Source organism: Rhipicephalus microplus, unplaced genomic scaffold (genome assembly GCF_043290135.1).
Source record: "Rhipicephalus microplus isolate Deutch F79 unplaced genomic scaffold, USDA_Rmic scaffold_202, whole genome shotgun sequence".
Taxonomy (NCBI): Eukaryota; Metazoa; Arthropoda; class Arachnida; order Ixodida; family Ixodidae; genus Rhipicephalus; species Rhipicephalus microplus.
In genome coordinates, this window is record NW_027464773.1 from 135,001 (window position 1) to 145,000 (window position 10,000).

Consider the following 10,000-nt stretch of genomic DNA (forward strand, 5'->3'; position numbering starts at 1 on the left):
CGGCTGACGCGGTTTCGTGCCGCCCCGGCAGACGCGGTTTTTTGCGCCGCCCCGGCTGACGCGGTTTTTGCCGCCCCGGCTGACGCAGTTCGGACTTAGCACTTTTCGGCTGTGCCTGGCTGGCGGCCCACTCACTCGATCGCCATGTCTGTTTGCCACAGTTTTCCCGGTGGTGCCGCACCCGGGCTCGCCCCGGCTGACGCAGTTTTCGCGCCGCCCCGGCTGACGCGGTTTCGTGCCGCCCCGGCAGACGCGGTTTTCGCGCCGCCCCGGCTGACGCGGTTTCGTGCCGCCCCGGCAGACGCAGTTCGGACTTAGCACTTTTCGGCTGTGCCTGGCTGGCGGCCCACTCACTCGATCGCCATGTCTGTTTGCCACAGTTTTCCCGGTGGTGCCGCACCCGGGCTCGCCCCGGCTGACGCAGTTTTCGCGCCGCCCCGGCTGACGCGGTTTCGTGCCGCCCCGGCAGACGCGGTTTTCGCGCCGCCCCGGCTGACGCGGTTTCGTGCCGCCCCGGCAGACGCAGTTCGGACTTAGCACTTTTCGGCTGTGCCTGGCTGGCGGCCCACTCACTCGATCGCCATGTCTGTTTGCCACAGTTTTCCCGGTGGTGCCGCACCCGGGCTCGCCCCGGCAGACGCGTTTTTTTTTTTCTTTCGCCCCGGCTGACGCAGTTTTCGCGCCGCCCCGGCTGACGCGGTTTCGTGCCGCCCCGGCAGACGCGGTTTTTTTGCGCCGCCCCGGCTGACGCGGTTTTTGCCGCCCCGGCTGACGCAGTTCGGACTTGGCACTTTTTGGCTGAGCCTGGCTGGTGGCCCACTCACTCGATCGCCATGTCTGTTAGCCACAGTTTTCCCGGTGGTGCCGCACCCGGGCTCGCCCCGGCTGACGCAGTTTTCGCGCCGCCCCGGCAGACGCGGTTTTCGCGCCGCCCCGGCTGACGCGGTTTTTGCCGCCCCGGCTGACGCAGTTCGGACTTGGCACTTTTTGGGCTGAGCCTGGCTGGCGGCCCACTCACTCGATCGCCATGTCTGTTTGCCACAGTCTTCCCGGTGGTGCCGCACCCGGGCTCGCCCCGGCAGACGCGTTTTTTTTTTCTTTCGCCCCGGCAGACGTGGTTCCCCCCCCCCTTTTCGCTCGCCCCGGCTGACGAGGTTTTCGCGCCGCCCCGGCTGACGCAGTTTTCGCGCCGCCCCGGCTGACGCGGTTTCGTGCCGCCCCGGCTGACGCGGTTTTCGCGCCGCCCCGGCTGACGCGGTTTTTGCGTCGCCCCGGCTGACACGGTTCGGACTTTGCACTTTTCGGCTGTGCCTGGCTGGCGGCCCACTCACTCGATCGCCATGTCTGTTTGCCACAGTTTTCCCGGTGGTGCCGCACCCGGGCTTGCCCCGGCAGACGCGTTTTTTTTTTCTTTTCGCCCCGGCTGACGCAGTTTTCGCCCCGCCCCGGCTGACGCGGTTTCGTGCCGCCCCGGCAGACGCGGTTTTTTGCGCCGCCCCGGCTGACGCGGTTTTTGCCGCCCCGGCTGACGCAGTTCGGACTTTGCACTTTTTGGCTGAGCCTGGCTGGCGGCCCACTCACTCGATCGCCATGTCTGTTTGCCACAGTTTTCCCGGTGGTGCCGCACCCGGGCTCGCCCCAGCAGACGCGTTTTTTTTTTCCTTCGCCCCGGCAGACGTGGTTCCCCCCCCCCCCTCCGTCTTTCTTTTTGTTTTTTTTTTTCGCCGCGGCTGAAGTGGATTTTTCGGTGCCTCGACGCCCCGGTAGTCGCGGTTTTTCCGTTTCCGCACGGCCCCGGCTGACGCTGCTCGGTCACAGTCGCCTTTTGTGAGGATTGCAGACTTCTTGAGCGCGGGTGTTTTTTTTTTGTTGTTGTTGTTGTTTTATTACGCATTCGCTCCAGCAGACGCTGTTTAGACTTTTTGTTTCCTCTTTTATCCTGCGACGAGGTGACGAGGTTTATTCGGTGCCCCGCCGCCCCGGCTGAAGTGATTTTTCCTGTCCCGTGCCGCCCCGGCTGACGCGGTTGGGACTTCGCGTTTGTTCGGCCGCCACGGGTTTTGGCGCACTCGCTCGGTTGCTTGTTGTTGCCACTTGTTGCGAACCCAGGTTTCTTGAGCGAGCGCGGGCGTTTTTTCTTCCTTTCTTTCTTTGTTCTATGTGTTAGCGAATCGGCCTTTAATATCACACGAGGACTCACAACCAACAATTTTCAGTTTGAAGTGTAAAAAATCTGCAGGTGTTGACGTAACTGACTTGCCCCGTACCCTTGAGTACATCCATGAAGTTCTCGTAGTACTACTAAATCGCATTATTCCAAGTGGAGAAATTCCCATAAACTTGCAAACCTCTACACGAAAATCGGTGCGCGTGATAAAGTTGAAAATTATCGTCCGATATCAAATGTGCCTTCTATAACACAAATTCTAGGAAAAAAAAAAAAACACTTGTTCGCCGTTTTCTGCGCCGTGACTGGCAGCACTCCGGCGAAGCGAAACGGGGTCGATTCGAGCACGATATCGGCGTCTTTCGACGTGCTCGCCGGCGACCGTCGCACGAGTACGTCGCACGAGCGCGTCTGCCGGGGCGCCGTTTGCGAAGCCGACGCAAAAGTGGGAACCGCCGCTCGGATGATCGCCGCTTTCGGCAGAGTGAGTGTTGGCACTCCGGGGAAGCGAAACAGCGTGAATGCGCCCACGAAATCGGCGTATTTTGAAGTGCCCGCCGGCGACCGTCGCACGAGTACGGTAAACCGCGTCAGCCGGGGCGTAGTTCGGGACGCCGACGAAAAAGTGGGAAGCGCAACTCGGATCTTCGCCGTTTTTGCAGGAGTGAGTGGCGGCCCTCCTGCGAGACCAAGAAGCATCGATTCGTGCACGAATTCGGCGCCTTTCGACGTGATCGCCGGCGACCGTCGCTCGAGTAGGGCAAACCGCGTCTGCCGGGGCGGGCTTCGGGACGCCGATGCGAAAGTGGGAAACGCTGCTCGGATGTTCGCCGTTTTTGGCCGAGTGAGTGCTGGCACTCGGGCGAAGCCAAACGGGGCCGATTACGGCACGATATCGGCGTCTTTCGACGTGCCCGGCGGCGACCGTCGCACGAGTACGGTAAACCGCGTCAGCCCGGGCGGAGTTCGGGACGCCGATGCGAAAGTGGAGAACGCCGCTCGGATCTTCGCCGTTTTTGGAGGAGTGAGTGGCGGCACTCCGGAGAAGCCAAGGAGCGCCAATTAGCGCACGATATCGGCGTCTTTCGACGCGCTCGCCGGCGACCGTCGAACGAGTAGGGCAAACCGCGTCTGCCGGGGCGGGGTTTACGACGCCGACGCAAAAGTGGGAACCGCCACTAGGATGTTCGCCGTTTTTGGCAGAGTGAGTGCTGGCACACCGGCGACGCGAAAGAGCGCGAAAGCGCCCACGAAAGTGGCGTATTTGGACGTGCTTGACGGCGACCGCTGCAGGAGTACGAAAAACCACGTCAGCCGGGGCGAGCGACCCACGGCGGTCTGGGTGCTTATCGCTGCTATTATAGGGGCACCCCGGCAGACGCAGAAAAAAAAAATTTTTTTTCGACCTTCTTTTTTGCTGGTCGAGCTCGGGTAACCCAGGTCGCAATGGGAGCCGCGCACGAAAGCGGCGTCGCGAGACGCGTTCGCGGTCGCTAGTCGCACGAGCTCGGCAACCGCGTCAGCCGGCGCGGAGTTCGGGATGCCGACGGCTAAGTGGGTACCGCTGCTCGGATGTTCGCCGTTTTTGGCCGAGTGAGTGCTGGCACTCCGGCGAAGCGAAACGGGGCCGATTCGGGCACGATATCGGCGTATTTCGACGTGCTCGCCGGCGACCGTCGCACGAGTACGGCAAAGCGCGTCTGCCGGGGCGAGGTTTGCGATGCCGACGAAAAAGTGGGAAGCGCCGCTCGGATCTTCGCCGTTTTTGCAGGAGTGAGTGGCGGCCCTCCTGCGAGACCAAGAAGCATCGACTCGCGCACGATATCGGTGTCTTTCGACGTGCCCGCCGGCCACCGCCGCACGAGTACGGCAAACCGCGTATGCCGGGGCGGGGTTGGCGACGCCGACGCAAAAGTGGGAACCGCCACTAGGATGTTCGCCGTTTTTGGCAGAGTGAGTGCTGGCACTCCGGCGAAGCGAAAGAGCGCGAATGCGCCCACGAAAGTGGCGTGTTTGGACGTGCTTGACGACGACCACCGCAGGAAAACGAAAAACCACGTCAGCCGGGGCGAGCGACCCATGGCGGTCTGGGTGCTTATCGCTGCTATTATAGGGGCACCCCGGCAGACGCAAAAAAAAAAAATTTTTTTTCGACATTCTTTCTTGCTCGTCGACCTCGGGTGACCCAGGTCGCAGTGGGAGCCGCGCACGAAAGCGGCGTCGCGAGACGGCTTCGCGGTCGCTAGTCGCACGAGCTCGGCAACCGCGTCTGCCGGGGCGGAGTTCGGGACGCCGACGGCTAAGTGGGAACCGCCGCTCGGATGTTCGCCGTTTGTGGCCGAGTGAGTGCTGGCACTCCGGCGAAGCCAAACGGGGCCGATTCCGGCACGATATCGGCGTCTTTCTACGTGCTCGCCGGCGACCGTCGCACGAGTACGGCAAAGTGCGTCTGCCGGGGCGGGGTTTGCGACGCGTACGCAATAGTGAGAACCGTCGCTCGGATGTTCGTCGTCTTTCGCCGAGCCAGTGCTGGCACTCCGGCGAAGCCGAACGGAGCCGATTCGGGCACGATATCGGCGTCTTTCCACGTGCTCGCCGGCGACCGTCGCACGAGTACGGTAAACCGCGTCAGCCGGGGCGGAGTTCGGGACGCCGATGCGAAAGTGGGAAGCGCCGCTCGGATCTTCGCCGTTTTTGGAGGAGTCAGTGGCGGCACTCCGGTGAAGCCAAGGTGCGCCAATTCGCGCACGATATCGGCGTCTTTCGACGTGCCCGCCGGCCACCGTCGCACGAGTACGGCAAACCTCGTCTGCCGGGGCGGGGTTTGCGACGCCGACGCAAAAGTGGGAACCGCCGCTCGGATGTTCGCCGTTTTTGGCAGAGTGAGTGCTGGCACTCCGGCGAAGCGAAAGAGCGTGAATGCGCCCACGAAAGTAGCGTATTTGGACGTGCTTGACGGCGACCGCCGCAGGAGTACGAAAAACCACGTCAGCCGGGGCGAGCGACCCACGGCGGTCTGGGTGCTTATCGCTGCTATTATAGGGGCACCCCGGCAGACGCAGAAAGAAAAAAAAAAAAATGGGGACATGGCGTGCGTCACCGTGCGGCTTCGCAGCGTTGCCGAAGTCGCCGAGCCCTTCGACTGAGCCGAACGGCGGACAGGGAACGTTGGTCGGCCGTTCTAACCTGTCGGTGCCACGCCGAGACGTCGTTAAGGAAAACCGCGTCGTGGGCCTCTACGACGCCGTCGAGTCGTTGTACGTTTGGTGTCCAGCGTGTCGGCGGCGAGTAGCGGACACGTCGTTCACGACTTCGGTCTTTCGCAGTCGACGCGAACTTGCGGAGAGTCGTGGTGCCTCACGTTTTCGGCAGAAACCGCGGCGGAATTTTCCCGTGCGTGCGCGCACGACCTCGGTGCTGTGCCGTCAGCGTAGTGTTGCACAAACTCGTGGCCTACCCAAGGTGCGGTACGTTTGCGGCCGTATCCTCGGTGGGAATTTCGTGAGTAGGGTCGCAAATTCTACGACCTCGGCGGGTTTGAGAGCGACGTAGACTTGTGGCACGCTCAACGTGCCACACGTTTCGGGGCACACCCGCGGTGAAATTTTCTCGAGTACGCTCGTATTAGTGCCCAAGGAGGTCTGGGTACTTATCGCTGCTATTATGTGGGGGTTCTCGTGAGCGGCGTACGCGAAAGCGACCGGGTGTCTGATATGCGGCGGGCTTCGGCCTCGTCAAGCGTGTCCTCGGGTCTGCTCCAGGGGAATCCACGGCAGTCGTCTGCAGCCTCATCCGCTTGATGCGTTAGGGGCTGGTTGTCGGACGGTGCCGTTTTACCACGATATCGAGGTGTGTTCCGTGTCGTCCTCGGGCGATTCAGATGCGAAAGCGCCGAAGACGCGGGCGTGACCCGTCGTCTGGCGGCTTTGCAGTCTCGGCTCCGTTGCTAGTTCCGGCCGGTCCACCGACAGTGCAGCGGGCTTGGGCAACCCGCACGGCGCGACCGAGTCGATGCAACGAAAAAGAGCGAGCATGAACGTGCTTCTTGCCGCACGGCTCCCACTCGTCTTTCGGGAAGGTTGTGCCGTAGCGAGCTCGAACGCCGTCATCTCGGAGTGCAAAATAAGCGTGTTGGGGCGCCTGAAGGTGGCCTCCGCCGCACACAGACTGCGTCCGGCCCGCCGAAGGCGAGGACGGACGCGCAGTCGAACGATTACCTGGTTGATCCTGCCAGTAATCATATGCTTGTCTCAAAGATTAAGCCATGCATGTCTAAGTACATGCCGAAATAAGGCGAAACCGCGAATGGCTCATTAAATCAGTTATGGTTCCTTAGATCGTTTCTTCCTACTTGGATAACTGTGGCAATTCTACAGCTAATACATGCAGTGAGCCTGGAGCCCTTTGGGTAACGGGTGCTTTTATTAGACCAAGATCGATCGGGTTTCGGCCCGTATTGTGTGGTGACTCTGGATAACTTTGTGCTGATCGCATGGCCACGAGCCGGCGACGTTTCTTTCAAGTGTCTGCCTTATCAACTTTCGATGGTAGGTTACTTGCTTACCATGGTTGTTACGGGTAACGGAGAATCAGGGTTCGATTCCGGAGAGGGAGCCTGAGAAACGGCTACCACATCCAAGGAAGGCAGCAGGCGCGCAAATTACCCACTCCCGGCACGGGGAGGTAGTGACGAAAAATAACAATACGGGACTCTTTTGAGGCCCCGTAATTGAAATGAGTACACTCTAAATCCTTTAACGAGGATCAATTGGAGGGCAAGTCTGGTGCCAGCAGCCGCGGTAATTCCAGCTCCAATAGCGTATACTAAAGCTGCTGCGGTTAAAAAGCTCGTAGTTGGATCTCAGTTCCAGACGAGTAGTGCATCTACCCGATGCGACGGCTCGGACTGAACATCATGCCGGTTCTTTCTTGGTGCACTTCATTGTGTGCCTCGAGATGGCCGGTGCTTTTACTTTGAAAAAATTAGAGTGCTCAACGCAGGCGAGTCGCCTGAATAAACTTGCATGGAATAATAGAACAAGACCTCGTTTCTGTTCTGTTGGTTTTTGGAATACGAGGTAATGATTAAGAGGGACGGACGGGGGCATTCGTATTGCGGCGCTAGAGGTGAAATTCTTGGACCGTCGCAAGACGAACTACTGCGAAAGCATTTGCCAAGAATGTTTTCATTGATCAAGAACGAAAGTCAGAGGTTCGAAGGCGATCAGATACCGCCCTAGTTCTGACCATAAACGATGCCAACCAGCGATCCGCCTGAGTTACTCAAATGACTCGGCGGGCAGCTTCCGGGAAACCAAAGTATTTGGGTTCCGGGGGAAGTATGGTTGCAAAGCTGAAACTTAAAGGAATTGACGGAAGGGCACCACCAGGAGTGGAGCCTGCGGCTTAATTTGACTCAACACGGGAAAACTTACCCGGCCCGGACACTGGGAGGATTGACAGATTGAGAGCTCTTTCTTGATTTGGTGGATGGTGGTGCATGGCCGTTCTTAGTTGGTGGAGCGATTTGTCTGGTTAATTCCGATAACGAACGAGACTCTAGCCTATTAAATAGGTGCGGGGTTCCCAGCACCTTACAACCTTCTTAGAGGGACAAGCGGCTCCTAGCCGCACGAAACAGAGCAATAACAGGTCTGTGATGCCCTTAGATGTCCGGGGCCGCACGCGCGCTACACTGAAGGAAGCAGCGTGTCTTTATCCCTGTCTGAAAAGACTGGGTAACCCGTGGAACTTCTTTCGTGATTGGGATAGGGGCTTGCAATTGTTCCCCTTGAACGAGGAATTCCCAGTAAGCGCGAGTCATAAGCTCGCGTTGATTACGTCCCTGCCCTTTGTACACACCGCCCGTCGCTACTACCGATTGAATGATTTAGTGAGGTCTTCGGACCGATGTCCGGCGCGGCCTTTCGGTTGCGCCGGTCTGTTGGAAAGATGACCAAACTTGATCATTTAGAGGAAGTAAAAGTCGTAACAAGGTTTCCGTAGGTGAACCTGCGGAAGGATCATTAACGGATTGTGAAGGGTGAGCGCCTCAGCTGCGTCTGCGCCCGACACTTTCTGCCGCTGACCCCGTTTGGACGCGGGGTCGGCTTTTCCCCACGGGGCTGCCTGAATGTGGAGCGGCACCCCGTGACAAATTGTTGCGCCCAGCGGACGCCAACACCGCGACCTTGGACGGTCGGCCAGGTGGCGGACGCGGGTACAAACGGCGCAACGCACTCATAGGTCGGCTTTCGACCCGCCACTGCACCGTGGCTCGAAGCGCTCGAAATGCGCGACCCGACCGCTGCGGGACCGCCTAGTACTGTAAACAGGAGCGGCGGAGCGCGAACGGCGAGTCGTGGTTACGTCGGTAGAAGGCGAGGCTGCGCGTTCCCGAAACGCCAGCCGAGTGCCCTCCCGACCGTTCGAGCGTGCAAGAACGAGACCCGACAATCGCGCGGCGACTGCCAAGTACGAGAGGAACGGCACAAGCGTCGGCGGTCGGTCAAGGAACTGGCGATGTGACGGGTCCGCTGTGCACCAGTGCATACCGTCCCGCCGTCCGCGGCAAGCGCCTCCGCGTCCTCGGGTGACGGAGGCTGCCGGTCGGTTCTTGCAGGCGAGGGATCTCGCTGGCACCGGTTCGCGTTGACGCGCGGCCGGTCATGGCACGGCGATGCGACGGCCGAGGTGCGCAGTACTCGATGGAGGAACCGCACGCTCCGATGACCGTCCCGCCCTCCGCGGCGTATGCGTACCGACCGTAATGGTTGCAGCAGCGCCGGCCGGCTTTTGAATTCGCCACACGAAACACGGTGCGAGATCGCGGTTAGGGGAGCGTCGACGTTGCCAGGCGTTTTGCTTGCTGCCGAGGGAAAGGCGGCACGGCCACGTCGCGCTCGTCGCGATTAGCGGGTCTGCGCGCTTTGGGAAGGTGCCGCAACGACTTGCCGAAAGAGGAAGCACGGAAGAACGAGGGACTTGGACGTCCCGACAATTGAACGCACTTGCGGCCAGGCCCTTGCTGGCTTCGTTCTTCCGCCTCGAGTAGGCTCGTACGCGGCTCCGGCGCCGAAAGTGGTCCTTGGCACCGACTTCGGTGGACGTGGGAAGTGCCGCGCAAGTACGGCGCGCCTGGCTCCACCTGTTGGCTAAAGTAGGCAGCCGGATCGGCATTTTGGTGTGCGGTGGCAAACCGTGGATGCGAAAAAAGCTTGTGCGATTTCGTGGAACAAAAAGCGGGGGTCCCCCTTTTTATGCGGAGGAGACCGACCCGCCTGCCGTGGTGAACCGCGACGCCACGGTAAAAACGGGAGAGGCTTGTCGATGGGACCGTGCATCCCGCGCTCCACGGAGGCCGGGAGGCGGCCGCCCGAGGAAATGTGTAGCCGTCGAGGCCCGCATCTGCGTGCACTCTTATCCAAATGGGTGTACCGCAGGCATTTTCTGGTTAGGCGGGCCAATGAGAGCGAGCACACAACGATACCTACGGGTCCGGCTTGGAGAACCGGCTTCGACGCCTCCCGAGTATTTATAGAGGGGTGGACCACGAAAGCACTCGCAAGTAGCGAAAGCGAAACGCCGTCCGAAACACACCGTTTGCTCGATTTGCGGCAGCCGAAAAAGGCGCGGCAGAGTTTTGGAGTCCAAGCGTGCGCTGAAAAGCGCCCTTCTTGGCCACTGTTTGGCCGAGTGCCAGAAACGTTTGGTTTTGACTGTACGGAATTGAACAAACACTTTTTCACGACTCTAAGCGGTGGATCACTCGGTTCTCGGGTCGATGAAGAACGCAGCCAGCTGCGAGACTTGGTGTGAATTGCAGGACACACT

General features: G+C 60.1%; 2 non-coding genes across 2 annotated transcripts in view; both read left to right on the forward strand.

The window, feature by feature from the left end:
• Positions 1–6,381: 6,381 nt before the first annotated feature.
• On the forward strand, positions 6,382–8,196 carry LOC142792071 (small subunit ribosomal RNA). The gene has a single exon (XR_012890628.1). It is a non-coding gene; the product is annotated as a small subunit ribosomal RNA (ribosomal RNA).
• Positions 8,197–9,915: 1,719 nt separating this feature from the next.
• The window catches only part of LOC142792055 (5.8S ribosomal RNA), a 153-nt gene continuing 68 nt past the window's right edge, over positions 9,916–10,000 (forward strand). Inside the window, exon 1 of the ribosomal RNA XR_012890612.1 lies at positions 9,916–10,000. This exon is cut by the window's right edge and continues 68 nt beyond it. This is a non-coding gene — a ribosomal RNA (5.8S ribosomal RNA).